At 40.0% G+C, this 20,905-nt stretch overlaps 1 protein-coding gene across 1 annotated transcript in view; it reads right to left on the bottom strand.

Moving 5' to 3' along the window:
- ACBD6 (acyl-CoA binding domain containing 6) overlaps positions 1-20,905 on the bottom strand; it is a gene marked incomplete at both ends in the record, with an annotated part of 162,503 nt that overhangs the window by 55,720 nt on the left and 85,878 nt on the right. The gene's annotated exons all lie outside the window — the stretch shown is intronic.

Below are 20,905 nucleotides of genomic sequence, written 5' to 3'. Positions count from 1 at the left end.
TGAGCGAGTCCAAGAGGGAAACCCTCAGCTTGCCAGTGCCAATGTCACTCCAGTGCTTGTGCTGAGTCTACTCGTGCACCCAGCACAGTGCCCGCCGACAAAGGCGGGGCAGCCTGGGGAGGGAGAGACTGCCTCTGTCAGGTACAGTCCGCTGCCTCTGCACCTTCAGTAAGTATGCCTTTGTCATCAGAATTAGCATTTAACACTGGTATTTTCTTATATGGAAACTCCAACTTCATTACTTAGATTCAATACATTACTAATCATGCTGTCCTTCATATATCGGGAGGTGTTTTTCTTTCTAGCAAAAACTTAGAAGCTCTGGATGAATTCTGAATTGTTAGGCCTTTAAAGTGAAGATATTCAGTCTTCTAAATCTGTCAATATTGGCAAAAGTACCATTAATTTTAAAAAGACAAAGTAATAAGCAACTAAAGGGAAAGAAGGTGAATGCTGGAGTACAGGAGTATGTTAAGAAACAAGATCTGAAAGGAATACGTGGTCACTCAAAGATCTCCACTGGGCTCCCTTTATGGTGGTTTCCACAAGAGACCTTTCATGCCAGTCCTAAGTCTTGATGTGCAGGTGAACAGAAAAGCTGGAGGGGGGGACTTAATATTCTTCTTGCTAGAAAGCAGGAATTCCTACTCTGGACTCTTCGGTTCCTAGACATCAAGTGTGTAATCCTATTACAACCGATTGCAAAAATTCTACTTGTACGTCCTTCTCCTCTGGTGTGTGCAGCTTTCCCCATATTCTTCCTAAAAAGGTTGAAGACCTTAGGGATAGCAGGAGAGATTAAACAAGACTGGTCACAAACTGGTAAGTGCGGAAACTGGATGGTGGGTCTACAGAAGTTCATTATAGTCGTCTACTTTTGTACACTATGCACGTTTTTGTAATTAAAAGGTATTTTAAGAAATCTGTTGTGAAAGGAACTGATGGAAGACTGTGGAATCAACCTGTCAATCTAAGTGAACTGCTAATCTGAATGATAATTCTGTATTTCATGAGATAAGTAAACATGAAGGTCACATCAAAGTTTTCAATAAGGCAAGATACTTTACTTTTGAATTCCTTATTCTGTTTCAAAAGTTGACACAAAAACAGGAAAAAAGAGAAAACATAACTGGCAAAGCAAGGACTGCAAAGACAAAGAAGGTGGTGGTCGGGCTGCAGAGGGAGGGGCGTGAAGGAGTAAGTGGCAGGTTAATCAAATCACTTTGGAAAGCTGCGGCCTCTCAGAGCTAACCTTGCCAATCAGCAAGCCAAGCAGAGGAACGGGAGCGGGAGCATGCCGTGCACATTAACTTCTCATGTGTCCTTGAACCCACGGCGCACTTCCTTCTCCCACAGCAGCCTGGGAAGGTTTCGTAATGCTCACCCTAGAGAGAACCTTGAATTCCATTAGGAAGCTCACAGGAAGAAGAAACCCTCAAGTGGCAGCCTCAACCACACAGACAGTTCATGCCCTTTAGTGACATTAGAAGTGAGCTCATGGGATTAAGTTGGCAAGTCCTGCAAAATTAAAAACTATAAACACACTGACAAATGCCAATATACCAACAAGAACACAGAGGCATCCAAACACCTCGCATTTCCTTTTGTTTCCTTTACCTCTTTAAAGGGATGGTAAGTGTTTAAATCAATCTATAATAAAGACGAAGTATTGAGTCTACAAACGAAACTCTATAGCTGATGTGGTTAAAATCACAATAATATTGTAGTAGCTGCATCTGTACAATGCTTTGTATAAAAACTATTCATCCAGATGGTCTACCACAAACTGCACTTTAACTAAGAGTATGACCTTGCTTTTCATGCCATATTATTAGAGTTCTACTCTTATATATAAGATAGTTTTAGTATTATACATTTAAAAAGGAGTACTGGTTTAGTGCAAGCTCTAGGACACCACAATCTTCAAATGCCAGTTGTCACATAAAGCAAGATGTGACTTTTCTTCACAGTTTTGATAGCCAGAATTGAAACCAAAGAGTGAGTTATAGAGAGGCAGACTCAACATGCGAGAGAAATTTCTAACAGAACTTTCTAAAATGCAACAGGATACTTCGTTAAGTAAAAAAGAAATGTTCCAACAGAGGCTGGCTGGGTTAACCAACTTCTGGAAATTTAGCAGACAATACACTGGTGGTTAGTTAATCACCTTTTGGAAATTTAGGTGGGCAGTTGAACCAGATGGTCTTTAAATTTCTTTCTACATTTAAGATATTAACATTATGCCGGGTGTGGTGGGGCACACTTGTAATCCCCACGCTTGGGAGTCGGAGACAGGAGGATTGCGCAGGTTCGAAGCCAGCTGCATGCAGGCTTAAGAGACCCTGTTTCTAAATAAAAAAGTATAAAAATAGGTCTGGGAGTGTAGCCTGGAGGTAGAAGGGTTTCCAGGAACCCCAGTACCACACACACACACACAAAAGATTTTAACATTATGATTTATTCACGTTGCTGGAAGAATAGAAACTGGAATGCAAGTAACTTGACTGCAAACCCAGTCTTTCTTAACACAACATTAAAAACCCCTCAAATGTCCTGAGCAGAAATTCCAGAGCGAGTGAGGTCCGCGGGTCAGGGAAGCCCACAGTCCAGCAACAGAGGGCAGCAGCGACTCAGCTCTAGCTGGCTGCTGCTGTGCCACCATGTTGTCGAGAGAAGTAAAATGTCTACTTTTATGTGAAACTGCCAGGTAGTTATAAATAAGCTGTTGTTCACACTATAGGTATCTAACGAAAATACACCTTTGGGATACACACGACTCATGGAAGTTTGTCACCATGAGACTTTCCTCAAACATTCCATTTCCAAATAGCTTTTAAAGTCTCTTTTAAGATTCTTCAAATTTATCAACATCCTTTTATTTTACTTTTTTTGTGTGTGGTACTAAGGACTGAACCCAGGTCCTCACACATATTAGGTAAGTGGTTTACCACTGAGCTTAACATCCCTAGCTCTTTTTATTTAGTTTTGAGATAGGCTGACCTCAAACTTTTGATCCTCCCACCTCAGCCTCCTGTGTAGCTGGGATCATAGGAATGTGACATCATGTCTGGCTCCTCAACATCCTCTTTGAAACATAAAGATCCAGGCTTTATGCTTTATTTTAGCCATAGTCTAATAATTGCTAAGTACATAATAGTATTTTGTTCTGGCCTTTACAGAGTATAGTCCTATTACTACAATGGCGGCTCTTATGAAGTTGGCTTTTACAAGATCATCACTACATTGTGGTCTCATTGCTCGCCTACTGTGCATAATGAATCCATGTGTGTGTGTACCTGAAGATGGCCCATAAGTAAATGTATTTAAATTTGGTTCATAAATATTTGATAGCAATTATTTTACAGAAAAATCACTTGAGTCATTTTTTCTTATCTAATTTCTATTTTTAAGTTTTATTAATTATTCCATAAGTTTATAAATATGATCACTAAAAAAGTAAGCTCAATGACTTCTAGAACTTATCTTCTTCCTTTTTCTCTCTTTCTTTCCTGTGCTGTTGGGAGGAAATGAGGGCCTCGTGCATGTGGGGCAAGCGGTCTACCACTGAGCTACCTCCCCAGCTCTCTTATTCTGTTGGGAGTATTATGGTATGTTGTGTAATTTCTTTATCTTTAATTCCTACTTACAATGTCACATTCAGAAGAGCATTTTACACTCAGCAGCACACTGAGCACAGCTAAACATATTTTAAAACCTGCATACATTTAAGTAATGAGCCTCAGAAACCATCAATGAGCCACCACTTCAACTTTCAAACAAGTGAGTTCTTTTATGGCAGATGATTGATCCATTTCTGAGTTCAATGAGGAGGAACTGCCTGGCTTCTTAGAAAGTCACAGAAATATATAATTAATATAGGCTGGGCGTGGTGGCGCACGCTTGTAATACCCGCGCTTGGGAGGCGGAGACAGGAGGATCGCGCTGGTTCGGAGCCAGCCTCGCTGGCTTAAGAGATCCTGTTTCCACATAAAAAAGTTAAAAAATAGGTCTGGGAGTGTAGCCCGTGGGAGTGTATCCCGGAGGTAGAAGGGCTTCCAGGAACCCCAGGACCACCAAAAAAAAAAAATTAATATAAAGGACATAATCAATATAAAAGACTACAAAATGTTATGATTCAGCTATAGGTAGCTAAGATGTTCAGAAACCACTAGGGTACAGAAGGTGGATTACCCGTGGATAAAAACCAATTCTTTTGTTTTCCAGCTTACAATAGTGTTAAGATGTTGACAATGTCTGGATTATAGCAATAGCAAGAGAGGATGTAGCTCGGGGACTGTGAAGAGGCGCAACTTACCACACCAGGTCGTGACACTTCGGCGGTGTCCTATAATTCAGTTAGATGGAAAAATAAGATGACACTGGGTCTTCTTTGAACTCAGAGTAATTTGAACTTGATTCACACTGCACTGTAAGCCAGTGTGTTCTCAGACACAAACTTAACAAAAGAAGTGATCATTCAATACAAAAATGACAGAAGAAATAACTTATTAAAAAAGGAAAAACCTGATAAAACAATATCTACATTAAGGATATCACTACAAATAAGAAAATGTAAAGATGGGAAGCAATTACCATTATATTCTCATAAATGATCAGATGGCTGTGATTCTAAAGCACAGGATGAGTATGACAGAGTACCATGACAACATAACGCGGAAAGAACAAAACAGCATGAAGTCTGCAATCGACACAGTGAGCCGGACTCTGTTCACCCCCCTTGTTAGCGTCGTGTCCTCAACTCACAGACTGTTTTGAGCTTCAGTTTCTTCAACTATAAAATGGAGACAATGCTTCTCAGGACTCCTGCAAGGGTACGATGATCTAATACATATCAGCATATTTTGCGGAATTGAAAACACGATGAAAATGTACATACTGTACTCAGGGGTGTTCTACCTCTGAGCTATAGCCTTGGCTCTTTGTATTTTGAAACACAGTTTTGCTAAGTTGCTGAGGGTCTTGGCTGGTCTTGAACCGCGATCCTCCTGTTTCAGCCTCCCAAGCACTAGATGGTGGGTGTGTGCCACTGCACCCAGCTAAAATGTTCAATCCTAATTGTTTTTCACTTAATCCTCTTATTCACAATTTTCATACTTCTCATGTATGAAAATATTTTCCTTCTCATAGAGGAAAACTATGCCTATGTGTTTGCAAATGCAGTGATTTCTTTGCATATGAGAATGAATACATTTGTTCTATTAGCTTATTTTGTTCTTAGCTTATTTTTTTTAAAAGGGGTTCTTTCTTTCTTTCTTTCTTTCTTTCTTTTTTTTTTTTTGTCTTTTTGGACTGGGGATCTAACCCAGAGCGGTGCACTTGCCAGGCAAGCGCTTTGCCACTGAGCTACAACCCAGCCTTTATTAGCCTATTTTGGAAATATTTATAAAATGCCTCCAAAACTCTAAGACTTAAACCAAAGTCTTGATTAAACAGTGAAGGCCGGTCTCATCTTTACCTTCATAATCTTGAGTACTAAGAAGTTCATAATCAATTATACATAATGCTTTCTTAAAACAAACTTTTATTCAGATAACTAATCTGAAAACAGGTAAAAGTTGAAATGGGAAAGGAAACTTTCTGCGGGGACTTACAAAGCACTGTAAACCACCAAACGTCCAGGTAAGAGTGGGCCTGAGACAGGAGTACAAATGGAGGAGCCCACCCTGGCTCCATCCCATGGCCTCGAATACGTAAGAGGATGCCCCAGATCACATGTCCACGCTTTGCGCATGCCAACAACTTCCATTCACTCGACCCATCACCCTTCGTGCCCAGAGACATGATCTGCCCTCCACAGAGCTGGGCCGTTTGGATGGTCTCTATGTAAGCCCATTGCAATTCTGGTGGAAGATGTGACTTAAAAAGTATAAAGTAGCTGGGCATGGTCGCGCATGCTAATAATCCCAGTGCTTGGGCGGCTGAGACAGGAGGATCGCAGGTTTGAAGCCAGCCTCAGCTACTTAGTGAGGCTCTCAGCATCTTAGTGAGACCCTATTTGTAATAAAATATAAGTCTGGCTGCATAGCCCAGAGGTAGAAAGTTCCTGGGTTCCATCCCTAGTACCATAAACACACACACACACACACACACACACACACACACACACACACACACCAAAAAAAAAAAAAAAGGTATAAAGAAGATTTAAATTTTACATTTGGGGAGAAAAGGAAAGCAGAGATAAACATGAATATTTTGAACTTCAGCTCTTTCATCTTTCTATGATAGTCATAAACCTACCACAGTCATAAAACTCCTACCACAATTTAAGGAAATTCTCTATATTTAATTAATTCACAGTACATTTCAAAATAAGAAATTACATTTCTAAAAAATAAAGATGCTTGGTGTGGTGGCACATGCCTACACTCCCAGTACTTGGGAGGCTGAGGTAGGGGGATTGTTGGTTTGAGGACAATCTCAGCAACTTATAAAGACACTGTTTCAAAAAAAAAAAAAATAATAAGGATCAGGGGATAGGTTGCAGGCAGAATGCCCCCGGGTCCAATTCCCAGTACTAATATATAAAAAAATATATATAGAAAAAGAAATGTTTGAAAAAAAAACAGTTGCATAAAACAAAATTAGAGCACTGCCAGACATCTGTTAAGAGCAGTAAGTCATTCCAACATGGGCACGCAGTCCTATAATGCATAGCCTCCATTTAAGAACACGTCTAATTTACCCTTAGAATACAGCCTTCAGCACCCACCGCTCGCTCGATGTCTGTTGGACAGCGCGCTACAGCGGGTTTGTCTAGACTTCTCACACTCAGTTCTCTAGAGAACAAATCAGCAGCCGGGCGTGGTGGCGCACGCTTGTAATCCCCGCGCTTGGGAGGCAGAGACAGGAGGATCGCGCAGGTTCGAAGCCAGCCGCGCACGCTGGCTTAGGAGACCCTGTTTCCAAATAAAAATGTAAAAATAGGTCTGGGAGTGTAGCCCGGAGGAAGGAGGGCTTCCAGGAACCCCAGTACCACCAAAAAAAAAAAAAAAAAAAAAAGAGAACAAATCAGCACACTGACCAGCTAATGTCAAGAAAGCCATCAAGTATTCAAATAGCCTTAAGAGCAAGTATTCCAAGTTGAGATTTCCTCCCCAACCCTTCCATGTATTATTATTCCTACTCTTTCTATTATTTGTTTATAACATATCAAGTGATATACAAGTAATGTGCTAAGAGTTAAGATCAGAAAAATTATTAGTCTCTACTCTCAAAGAGCCGAGGATCTGATGAGCGGAGACAACAATCAATTCCATCACATATTGAACAAAGGATGTTGCAGAGGAACCAAACTGGGGGAGGGAGATGTCGAAGGTTCACACGTGGATCTTAGGTCTTGGTGGGGCCATAGCTCTGTGTGCAAATTTAAAATGTCATGTTCTAATGATTCTATTTTATAGAACGGTATGACACATAGGGTTTTCCTGAGCGCTGAGGTCCACCTTCTCTAACTTCCTTGCTTAGGAACTTTCCTATCATGCCTTCCAAATTCTAGGTAGATAGACTCTGTCTGTATTTGGCTTCTGAATGACCTATTAAAGAATTTCACCTTTGTTTTCCTAATTTGCCATAAGGAAGGAGATGTTGTTTTATTTTTGTTTTTTGTGTATGTGAGAACTTAGAAAAAATACATGTGTCTCAACACAAATATAAGGCAGTAGCTGTTTAAAAAGAGATCTAGAAAAATGACCTGATGTTTGCCTGCCATATTTGTTCTGCTTAAATATATCTTCCCACAAAACCTTTTTACACTTATTTTAATAAACCAACTAAATATTTACTAGATATGATAATGAGGAGTGAGATGCATGTGTTTATTGGTCATATAAAAATCTTTGGAGATTCATTATCTATTTTAGTCTTTTACCTACTTCTAAATTGTATTGTTTGCTTTTATTGTTACTAATTTTTAGGATTTATATTTGGAATATTAATATACCTTCAGATATAGTATTTGGAAATATTTTAACCCATTCTATCAGTAACTTTTAATTCTGTTTACACTGTCTTTGGATGTACAATATTTTTCTATTTCTTGTGAAGTTTATTTATTAAAAAATAAATATTTACAAGAGATCATATGATATTAGGAAATACAAATTTGAATCTTGACTCTGCTGAAACTCTATGACTTTGGATTGCTCTAAAGGGGATTTTTCACAAGGTTAGTACAATGGGAAAAAAAATCAGATATCTAGATATACCTTGAAAAATCTGCACCTTTCCTTTAAAAATGCAATTGTATATGGGTATTTTAAACCATTATTAGTGATTCAGCACAGGAATGAATTAGTTTATACTGACTGTTTTATTCTAGTTCCTACTGAAGATATTGCGCATAGAATCACAAACCTGGTACTATAGAATAAGGGGTGGAAGTCAAGTAGTTTTGGGTCTCTTCCCCCCCCTTCCCCAGTCAACCCACTTGGTTTCTGAAGTTGGGGCCCATTTTTAACAGATCTGCAGCTCCTTCTGGCAATCCAAGTTTGAGAGTTTCTGGATAAACAAAGGGAGCTCATAAAATTCACTAAAGTTAAGAACATTAGATAAAAAAAATATATGTTTTTGTTTGTTTTGTTTTTGCAGTACTGGGGATGGAACCCAGGGGTATCCTACCTCTGAGAGACACACCCAGCCCTAATTTTTTATTCTTTATTTTTAAAACAGGGTCTCACTGAGTTGCATAGGGCCTCACTAAGTAGCTGAGGCTGTCTGTGAACTATGATCCTCCGGGCTCCACCTCCTGAATGCTGGGATTACAAGCGTGCGCCATCACGCCTGGCTAGATAAAATATATTTGTTCACAGAATGTGGTCACAGAACAGAAGAGTTAGTCTTGAAAGTTGAGAACCTATTTATAATAAGAAAACCACTAGATGTGGTTTATATCATTTATGTACTCAAGTGGCATCTAGATAATCAAGCGAGGAGGATGAATCTGTCGTAATTATGTAAGATAAAAATTGTCAAGTGAGAAGTTGCCACAATAATCTATGTGCGAAGGAATCATAGTTTGGACCAGAGAAGTAACAACAGGAATGGAATGCGTACTATGAAGACCGTGCGCACGAGGCCACCGAGGCCACCTGCTGCAGATCTGGCGAGTTTCTGTTCCCACAGTCAGAGGCTGGTAGAGCTGAAGGGCTATGCTACTAGGTGAGGAGCGGAATGTCAGCGTTGCATGAACTAAGTAAGCACAATAAGGACGATGCTGGATAAACAACAATGCAGAGAACAGTCACGCTTTTGATACCTCAGGAATTTAAGGGTATAAAGATTTAGCAGCCTAATGGTTTACTGCATATGTTGCACACCTCCTGTTGCTTTTGGGTGTGTGTGTGTGGGGGGGGGGTACTGGGGATTAAACCCAGGGACATTTGGCCTCTGAGCTATGCTCCCAACCCTTTTTTTTTTTTTTTTTGGTGGTACTGGGGTTCCTGGAAGCCCTTCTACCTCCGAGCTACACTCCCAGACCTATTTTATATTTTTGAAACAGGGTCTCTTAGGCCAGTGCGGCTGGCTTCGAACCTGCGCGATCCTCCTGTCTCTGCCTCCCAAGCGCGGGGATTACAAGCGTGCGCCACCATGCCCGGCTGCTCCCAACCCTTTTTATCTTGAAACAGGGAGGATCTTGTTAAGTTGCTGAAGGTCTCATTAAATTGCTGAGGCTGTCCTCAAACCTGTGATCCTCCTGTCTGAGCCTTCCAAGTACTGAAATTACAGACATGAGCCACAGTGCCTGGCTTATTTTCATTTTTTATTATGAAAATATTTATATAAATAGGAAAGTAGAGACTCATTACTCTGATTTAACAATTACTAACATTTTACTTTATTTATTTATGCCTAAACAGATTAAAAAAATTACAAACACCATGACCTCCTGTTCCTAAATATATCAGTATGCACCTAAACACAAGAACATTACTACATAAACAAAATACCATTATCACACCCAAAAGGGATACTAACTCCTTGATGATGTTAACATAACACGGTCCTCTTAACTTTTCTAGTTATATATAAATCAAGACAACTATATATTCTTTTTGAATTACTGGTAGGAAAGTCAGGTTTTTTTTCTTTTTACAGTATTGGGGATTGAATCCAGGACTCCACTCATGTTAGACAAGCACTGTACCACTGAGATGCAGCCTGGCTTTAAAATGGAGCCAGGCATTGGTAGTACATGCCGGTAATCTCAGTACTTGTGAGGTTGAGATAGGAGTATCACAAGTTTGAGGACAGCATCAGAAAGTAGTGAGACTCTCATCAATCTATTAACCTAGCGGACCCTGTTTTAAAATAAAAATAAAATAGGGCTGAGGGTATAGCTTAGTAGTAGAATGCCCCTGGATTAAATCCCCAGGACCAAAAAATAAAAAAAATAAAAATAAAAATAAAAAAAATGAGAAAGGGTCTTGCTAAGCTACCCAGGCTGGCCTCTAACTTGTGATCCTCCTGTTCCAGCAACATGAGACTACCAGATGTGGCTCAGCTCTTAAGATTAAGCAACTTGGCAAATTCTTTGGGTAATACTAGGAATGTGATGGAAACCCCTTTGTCACATAAAAATGCAGTATTAGAGAACCTTCACTTGATGACAGCAGAAGTTCCTTGGATTTGTACACCTAGTGCCTCCACAGACTTTCCAGAGTTCTTGAGAGCATCTTTGCGAGTGTCACGGGTATGCGATGAACGTCGGCAAGAACCGGGGCGTGCCCAAGACTCTGCCCTTAGCAGAACCAAGACCTCTGGCCAGTGTCAGGTAATCTGTCACTATAAGCTACTTGTATCCAAGCCAGATATTTATTGCTATTGATCCGCCTGGTCCTAGCAAAAGACTTTTGTTCTCCCAGACCGGGACTTTGACCTCAATTAAGTTATGAATTTCCATCCGATAGACTGTTCCACTTACCCTACTGCTCTCCCTGACTGGATTAATTAGAATTAGCTAGGCCGAGAGTCACCCCACGCTCCTCATGGATCATGCTATTTTAATAATAAATAAAGGAAGAGCAGCAGTATACAAGAAGTATTTTGAAAGACCGCTCAACTAGGAGCATCAACCATTCAGTACCTGCCAATAGCAATCTCTCTGCTCTGATCACCTCATTTACTTCTTATTTCATTCATTGGAACTTCCTTTTTTGTTTCAGCTTTCTAAACATGTTCTTTGCATACAGAATTTAAGGTACTTGTCATTTTAGCACTTTGCTATCTCAAGGTTTTATTAAAGAGTGACTCTTCAAAGCAATTGTTTGCAAAAATGTAACTTAAAAAACCTAATAACCTAAGAGCATCAAAAAAAAAAATCATCACCTAGGGAAAAGAACTCCAACCTTTAGCTAAATGCACTTTCCCTATATTGCTAGTTAGTGCAGAGAAAGCAGACAGACAGAACGGAACTGAGAAGGCAATGTCCAAGCATGCAAGCAACAATAATATGCAAATAAGAACAAGAATACGCAGATATGTTTTCAGTCCAATGGTGATTCTAATCATGCTGTTATCAACAGTAATCAATGAACCAGAGAACTTGCTAATTATACTGTACTGTTCTGCCTCTATGACTCAACCCCTAGACATAAGACATTTAAAAATGTAAAAATGTAGAGAAATATTAATATCGGGATGAAGTTTTTGATTCTTTGATACTTTAGTTGCATAATTTTTAGAAAGTACAAAGAAAGTCTCAAGACTATATGGATTATCATTTGATAATTTTGATATAGTTCTTTGATTATGAAAACTTTTTTTTGTGTGTGGTACTGGGGTTTCTGGAAGCCCTTCTACTTCCGGGCTAGCACGGCTGGCTTCGAACCTGCGCGATCCTCCTGTCTCTGCCTCCCAAGCACGGGGATTACAAGCGTGCGCCACCACGCCCAGCGAAAACGTTGATTTTTGACATAAAAATAAATTAGATCATCTAAGTGCAATAGTGATTTTTATATTAAAAGCAATGCAAAATTGAAGCATAAATTCTGCCCTTAAATTGTTAAGAATTACAAGGAATTTGGAAGGTATATCCTTAGTATAAAACAATATGCCATAACATACCAAATTAGTGCTTTATCAAGGCTTTACATATGAAAGTGTGCCTATAAATAATCTTATGGAAAAAACTGGCATGCATAAAAATGATTTCTATAATTGAAAATAAAACAATTATATTTTGAAAAGTACAACTCTTGGCCTGGGGGTGTAGTAGCTCAAAGGTAGAACACTTGCTTGGTATGTTCAAGGCCTGAGTTTAATCCTCAGCAGTGCCCAAAAAAGAAAGGTACAGCTCTTGCATTTGACCTCCATCCTTTCCTCTCCCCCTTTACAACGATGTACACACTTACTGGGGTTCTACAGAGTACATAAACTATATTAATTTTAGAGGACAGTTTTGTATTTTCCTGTAGAAAGATACTATGCTCAAATACCAGCAAACATTTCTTCTTCAGCAAAATATATCAGGAGGGAGGAGGAAAGTTAAACTGGAATGGGCATCAGACTCTAGACTGTATGGAGAATCAAGGACGGATAAGATAATTCGAAAGAGAAAGTTGTTTCCACAGCGATTCGCTCAGTAGGAAAAGATCAAGTGACAAATGTACTGGGATTTTGGCAACGGGCTGTTTTCCCACCTTTCATTAACTTTCAATATTCGTAAGTGGAACAAAAACAATTCTCTAGCAAATCATACAGGTGACTTAACACATTAGCCTGGACTTGTCAAATGACTCTTTAATTAGGGTCAAAAGGACAATGTGAGAGAAAACAGGAAAATGAATATACGGACACATTCATTTATAGATAAAATATGTGAAATATAGACAATGACTTAGCATCACATAAATGCAGTAATCAAGTATAAAAGCCAAATATCTAAAAATATCAAATATTATCTGAAAAACAAGTATTTTATAGCAACAAAAAAGATAAAATGTTCAGGAATAAATTAAATAGAAATGTGCAAAACCTATACAAGTAAAATTTCTAAATACTCCTGAAATACGCAAAAGTAGATGATCAAGTGAAGACTTCCTTCATTCTTGGAATAACTCAATATTATGAAGATGTCACTTCTCTCTCTTTGTAAATCCAATGCAATCCCAATAAAAAACCAACAAGCTATTATAAGGAGTTAAAGTGACATTAAAGTTTGTATTTTAAAAATGAAAGAATAGCCAGGAAAAGATTTAGAAAGAATGAGGGGAATAACAGTTTGTCTAGACATTAATATCTACTATAAATATTTTAAATTAAAATAATATACATGAATAGAGAGACTAGGGGAACAGACTACCAAGTCCAAAGTTAGACCCAACTCTACATGGAAATACAGCAGATGACCCACGTGGCGTCGTAAGTCACTGGGGCGGCTTTTAAAAGGGATGCAAGGACACCCGAGTAGCCATTTGGAAAAAGGTAAAATTAGACTCATATCTCAAACCCTACATTTAGGGACCTAAATGTAAAATATAAAACCACACAAGTACTAGAAGAACATATGGGATTCTCCTTTAACTTTGGTGTAAGAAAGGTTTTTAAAAGAAGTCTGATAAACTAATTACTACATAGAGATAAAATATTTGTGCACAACAAAAGACATTATAAGTAAAATCAAAAGACAAATGAGAAACAGGGGGAAGTATCTACTTGCTATATCACACACAAGGGCTAATATTACCAATATACAGAGGGCTCTTTGAGATGGAAGTACAAAAAGGCATCTGGTAGGAAAGGGGAGGGACTATGGAAGCTAACTGAAGAACAGACACACTGCAGTCCTGGTATCACCAAGAAATGTTTGCCTTTTGTTCTGGGGATGGGGCCTAGGGGTAGTCTACCTCAGCGCCACATCCCAGCCCCATTTTGTTTTATTCTGAAGCAGGGGCTCACTAAGTTGCAGCGGGCCTCTCTAAGGAGCTGAGGCTGGCTGTGAATCTGCGATCCTCTCTCCCAGCCTCCCAAGTCTTAAGACTACAAGCATGAGCCCAACTACAAAGAAAGATGTGAGGTAATGGTTATGCCAGTTGCCTCGATTTAATCATTACACAACGTGCACATATGCTGAAACATACTTTATCCCCAAACATGTACAATTACTAGGTGTCAGTTATTCATAATTTTTAAAAAAAGACACTAATTCTAGATAGAGGAAAATGGAGAAGCAGTATTTGAAGAGATTCAGCAAACCTCCTAGGGATTAGAAATATAAAGCACACCTAGCCAGTACGAAATAAGATACAGAGAAAAATCTTAAATGCAATCAGAGCCCAAAAGGATGCATTATCTCAGAGAAACAACAATGAGAATCACAGCGAGCTTCTCAGAAGAAAATATAATCTGAGAACTAGAGAAAGTGACAGGTCCAAAGTGCAGGGAAGAAAAAAAAAAAAAACACAAAAACCCTGACAACAGAAAGCATTGAGTGGAATTATATAAATGGTAAGTGAAAAAGATATTTTCATAAAAATGAAAGCTGAGATAATTCGACACTAGAAGTCAATACTACAAGAAATATTAAAGTAAATTTAAGGTCAAAGAAAGTGATACCAATGGCATCAGGAAAGTTCAAGAAGAAATAAAAAGAACATCATGAAGGCTAAATATGTTGGTAAAAATAAAGTGCTACTGACTGCTTAATAAAGTGCTATTGACTGCTTTATGAAGTCTATAAGGAAAATACCACAATCATACCAACAGAGGAAGGAAAAAAGTAAACAGATTTAAAACATTTTATAGGAACACGGTTCAAAACATAGCAAAAACCTTAATATAAGGTGCACTGTAATAAGTCTGTTTTGTAATTTGTCATAAAAAGACCCAAGCAAACACTCGATAGAGAAGAACATGGAATAATTAACAAATACTTGATGAATTCAAAAGAACGCAAGAAAGGAACAGAGAAATACAAAGCAGGTGGGACAAACTGGGAACAAATAGCAAGATGATAAACTCACGCATAATTATACCAGTAACTACATTAAATGCAAGGCTGAGACAGGAAGACCACAGGTTCAAGGCCAGCCTCAGCAACTTAGTGAGACCTTGTTTCAAAATAAAAATTCAGATAGGGCTTGGGGTGTAGCTCAGAGGCAGAGTACCCCTGGGACTGATTCCTAGAACTGAAAAAAAAAAAAAAAGACAAGTTTTATCAGATTGGAGTAAAAACCAAAACCCAATCACATGGTATTTAAAGGAATTAAAATTGCCTTACATATCTTAAATATGTCTTATATGCATATTAAGTGCCATTTTAGATGGTATTTTAATGTCTGATTCAATCAAGTAATGTTAATACTCAAGGGAAAAGGTTTCTACCTTGTATGTGTCCCATTTTACCCATCCCCCCTTTGTTTCTTCTTTATATTCCAAGTCTCTTTCTGTTACCACTTTTTTTTCTATGTGAAGAACTTCCTTCAGCCATTCTTCTTGAGTAGGTCTGCTATTGACAAATTCTCTTAGTTTCCATTGACTTGAGAATTTCTTTATCTTGCTTTATTCCTGGACAAAGTTCCCACTGGATTCTGGGTTGACAGTATCTTTCTTCAGCATGTGAAATGTTATGCCACATCCTTCCGGCTCCACGCACTCTTCCAATCACTGTTCCCTACAGACATATTTTCTCTCAATGAGTTTTTTCTCCATCCTCTTTTCTCTTCTTTTTTTCTTTTTTGTGGTACTAGAGATTGAACCCAGGGACATTCTACCTCTGGGCTAGAATGGGTGTCTCTCAAGCCCATTAAAAAAATTTTTTTTTTAAATAAAAAACAAAGTTGCTAAGGCCAAGTTGCTGAGGCTGGCCTTGAACCTGTGATCTTCCTATCTCAGCCTTCCAAGTACTGAATTATAAATGTAAGCCATGATGCCCAGCTTCCTTTTTAATTTTCTAAAGTTAGATTTTGATCTTGGTATGATTTTTTTTTTTCAGGTTGATCTGTTAAGGGTTCATTCAACTTCTTGACTCTGTAGGTTTATGCCTTTTACCAGACCTGGGAAGTTTTCAGCCATTTTTTCCTTAGAATATTTTTGTAGCTTTACATTCTCCTTTCCTCCTGGTACTGACAGGAGGAAACGTTGGATCCTTGTAAAGATCTCACAGTCTTGTAGGCTTTGTTGATTTCTTTACCATCTGCTTTCTCCCTGTTGTTAGAACTAGGTAATTTCTATTATCTGTCTTCAAGTTCACCAATCCTGTTCTTTGTTACTACCATGTAATATTGAACCCATTTAGTGAGTTTCTGTCTTCTATCATCTCCAATTGGTTATTTTTTATATTTTTTATTATTTGGCTGAAATGTTCTACTTTTTCCATTTGTTTCAAGAATGATTATAACCACTGTTAAACATTTTTAATGATGACTATGTAAAAACTCCTGCCAAATGATTCCAACATTTTAGTTAATTCAGTGTTTGATGTATGTTGACTTGTCTATTTTCATTTAATTTAGGATTTCCCTGGTTCTTGGTATGGTAAATGATTTTCAAGCTTGAATATATTATTGTATTCTGAATCCTATTTAGATCCTATTTTGGCAGGCAACTTCCCTATTTGGTTTCTTGTGCAGATCCTGATCTACTTTTACGATGAGCTGTGGTTCCCATAACATTTTCAAAGCACTCACAGTAGTATCCTGGCCTGCTTTGCTTATGTGATACCCTGAGGCCATTGTGAAGACCTGGTTCCACAGTACAGTTCTCAAACCCTCTGAAGTGCTGATTCTGGAATGGACCTTTGGGGTCTTCCCAGGACTTTATATACTGGTTTAATGAACCCCTTTCTTCTGCTCCCTCCTCTCTGAAATGCTCCTCCATATCATTACTACTTGGAAAGGGGGAAATACCACCTCATCACCGCCTTAATCAAGGTGAGAAGGGAACTCTTATCCACGCTTACCATTTGGCCTCCCACGACAGCAGGCTGCTGGGGAAGCAGGGCGCTGTTAGCACAAGGGCATAGCAGATCTTCCTTTTAGCCTCCAAACAGGTAGGGTGGCTCACTTTTACCCCATGACATTTGGTTACATCCCCAACGCATATGGCTATAGTAGATCAAGTGATCTTTTTTAAATGAGGGTGATATAGTAACTTAACAGAAAAGAACAGACTTTCAACAGATGGTGGTCAAACAACCGGCAAAGGAATGAAGCTGGGCCACTGCTTCATGCTCTACACAGAAGACCCAGGATGAACCAAAGACCCAAGTCCTAGAGAGAGAGGTGCGATGACCCATCATCTTGGTTAGGCAATGGTTTCTTAGAAATGACACGAACGAACACACAGCAAAATACAAAACAAAATGAACTCCATCGAAAATTAAAACTTATGTTTCAAATGACACTATCAAACAAGTGAAAACAGACGAAGTAAAAATTCTACAAATCACACACTTGAAAAGGGTTTATACCCAGACTATAACCCTTACAACTCAGTAACAGAGAGAAAAATACACCAGTAACTTTATTATTATTATTATTATTATTTTTTGTAGTACTGGGGATGGAACCCAGGGGTAGTCTACCTCCGAGCTATACCCCCAGCCCTATTTTTTATTTTGAAACAGGGTCTCACTGAGTTGCAAAGGGTCTTACTAAGTAGCTGAGGTTGTCCGTGAACCATGATCCTCCTGTCTCAGCCTCCCAAATGCTAGGATTACAAGCGTGAGCCACCGCGCCCAGCAGAAAATACACCACTACACTACTGTATGTTACATACCTACTAGGAAAAACAACAATGAGAATGCAGTAGATTCAGTTTTAACAGAAGGCCTAGACCTGAAGCTGTGCAGTCAGAAGGGCAGAATGGACATGGGAGCCCACGGCTCCGCACCGGCTCGCGGGCTCCTCTAACTCTTGTACCTTCACCAGTGAGGTGCTGAGAGTGACGTGCATACAATATGGGCGGATGCCATGACTGCGGCGGGCGGTGCGCAGTCAACGCGGAAGATGTTCTCTATCCTCCCTCCCTTTCCTCCTATAAAGGCTCACCACGTCAATGACATTATAGATGGTTTTACTTGCTGCTTTGTTCTTCTGTGTTTTATGAAATCTTTTACAATCCACAGACAATCACCAAGGTATTCACTGAAAGGACATGTTGCTCTGTGATACTTTATACACCATAAACCTACATAATTCATAAACCACGAAACTCCTTAAATATTTCTGCCCCACTCAAGCAAAACATTTTTTTTCTTTTCAGTACTGGGGACTGAACCCTGGAGCATTCCACCTCCCAGCTACACCCTAGCCTTGTTTTTTTATTATTTTGAAACAGGGTCTAAGTTGAAGAGGGCTTACGTAGCTAAGGATGTCCTTGAACCTGCGATCCTCCCGTCTCAGCCTCCCAAGTGCTGGGATTACAAGCGTGCACCACCACACCTGGCAAGATGTATAATTTAAATCTAATTATAAGGAAACATGAAGCAAGTGAAAAATAAGAATATTCTCCAGAACAGCTGGCTGAGCTCTTCAAAATGACCAACAAGAAAGAAAACGCCTGCCGGGCGTGGTGGTGCAGGTTTGTAATCCCCGCACTTGGGAGGCGGAGACAGGAGGAGCGCGCAGGTTCGAAGCCAGACTTCAGGCTTAGGAGACCCTGTTTCCAAATAAAAATATAAAATAGGTCTGGGAGTGTAGCCCGGAGGTAGAAGCGTTTCCAGGAACCCCAGTACCACCACCAAAAAAAAAAAAAAAAAAAGAAAGAAAGAAAGAAAGAGAAAGAAAGAAAGAAAGAAAGAAAGAAAGAAAGAAAGCCTGAAAAGCACTATTACCTGAAGGAGGGTGGAGGTTTGGAGGTGCCAAAGAGATGCTCTTCTTCTGACCGTATGACAACCAGCAAACCAGCACCGTGTGCAGAGCGGGCCAGGCGTGCCCACTCCTCCCCCATGCGTTGCCTTAATGCTACTGTACAACAAATTTGGGAAAGACGACCAGGATCCAAATATTCCTTCCCTCTTTTTTGTGGTACTGGGAATGAACTCAGAGGCATTCTACCTCAGTGTCACACTCACAGCTCTCTTTACTTGAATTAGGGTCTTGCTAAATTGCTGAATCTGGCTTTGAATTTGGAATTCTCCTATCTCAGTCTCTCAAGATTACAGGTGTATGCCACCACGCCCAGCTCTCCAAATTATCTTTTAATGTACTTTGGGGATAGTCTTAATCTTTCTTCAGGGATTAAAAATCAAATTTACTCAAGAAATCAGAAAGGGGTGTGCAGGTACACACGCACATGTAGACACAAACCACATCCTAATCCCAAGTATGGTAAAAATCCAACTTCCAGAGTTCAAACTAAAAATCAGTGCCAAGCACAGAAAGAGAACTGTGTCCCCAGTACTGCTGGCATCAAATAAAGTCTAAAAAGGCACTTTCTTAGATATAAAATGAAACTGCAGCTTCCAGTTCCACCAGCCACGGAATGCACACACTGTAGTACAATGAAGAAGTGTATGAGAAACACTGCTGGGTAGAAACGACAGGACCTTGACATCTCTAATTACTACTTCAGACTAACGGTAAAAAGTATTCCTCAGCAGGTTGATAACATCAGCCGGCCTGCGCTGGGTTAGAACCAAGATCTGCAGCCAAGCAAATAGTTCTAATAAAATTGATTTTCCTTTTTGGCAACCAATAGGCCAGTCAATGATAATGTTGTTTAAGAAAGATTGAGTCATGAGGGAGATGAACCTTTCCTTCCATTATTACATTTGTATTGTCTATATTTGAAAAGGATTTTTTCAATAACAAAACCAAAGAAGAAATTACAAGGGAGAGCGATTCTGAGCGCTCATCTCCAGAAGCCCTCTGACTGGGAAGCATGTTATCAACTCAAAGTACAAAGCCAAGCACTCCGGTAGCTGACGCTGAGTCTAGATGGTGACTGTCAGTACCAAGGCAAGGCAGCGCTGGGCAATACACCGATGGCGTGAGTGTGAAAGGGCAAAGAGACACTGTGCCTGCGCCCTGCCCGGCGCCACCCTCCTCCACGCCTGGGGACCGAAGGAGCATGGCCAGGCACAGAAGAGAAAGCAGACGGAGGGGATGGAAGAAAGCCCGGACGCAGACGGAGGTGCACAGAGGAACTGAGACCACGACAAAAATACTTCAAATCACGAGAGGAAAAAACACTGACTATTCATAAACATTCCTGGAACAACTGGCTAGTCGTCTGGACAAAAGTAAAGTTGACATCGTCTGGCCAGTCGCAGCAACTTAGTGAGACTCAGCTTCAAAATAAAAATGACAAAAAGGAGGAGGTAGGGGTGGACCTTGAGGTAGAATGTCCCCAGGTTCAATCCCCAGAAAAACACACACATGTGGAGCAGGTGCTGGCGAGGGTACAGAGCCGGCGGCAGCAGGAACGTAACATGGCGCAGCCCCACAGAAAACAGCTGGGCTTCCTCAAGATAAACAGCATGCTGCCATGTGACCTGACAGCTCTATTTTTAAGGAAACAACCCAAGGAACCCAAACCAGATGCTAAAACAAGATGCAGCAACACTCACGGCTGCATTACTCACAACTGAAAAGGGGGGTGAGTGGGGGAGCCAAGAGCGGGAGCCGAGCCGCCCAGCTGAACCCGGGACGAAGCCCTGCTGCTCGCTACCACCTGGCCACCCCGAAAACACGCTGAGCCAAAGGCGAGGCAGGGAAGACCACCAAGTTCATGGTTCCGTCTGTATGAAGTATGCAGAATAGGCAAGTCCACAGGAAAGAAAGCAGATGAGTGACTGCCAGGGTCTGGGGCTCTGGAGAAATAGGAAGAGAGTGCTTCATGGGTAGAGGCTTCCTTTTGGGACACTGATAATGTTATTGAAATTCACAGTGGTGACTGTTGCGTAACACTGTGAAATGTACTGAATGCCTCTGAACTGTAGGCT

The sequence above is a fragment of the Muscardinus avellanarius genome (assembly GCF_963383645.1).
Source record: "Muscardinus avellanarius genome assembly, chromosome: 7".
NCBI classification, from domain to species: Eukaryota; Metazoa; Chordata; class Mammalia; order Rodentia; family Gliridae; genus Muscardinus; species Muscardinus avellanarius.
The sequence above is the reverse complement of the archived record's forward strand: the minus strand, read 5'-3'. Positions and strand labels throughout refer to the sequence as shown.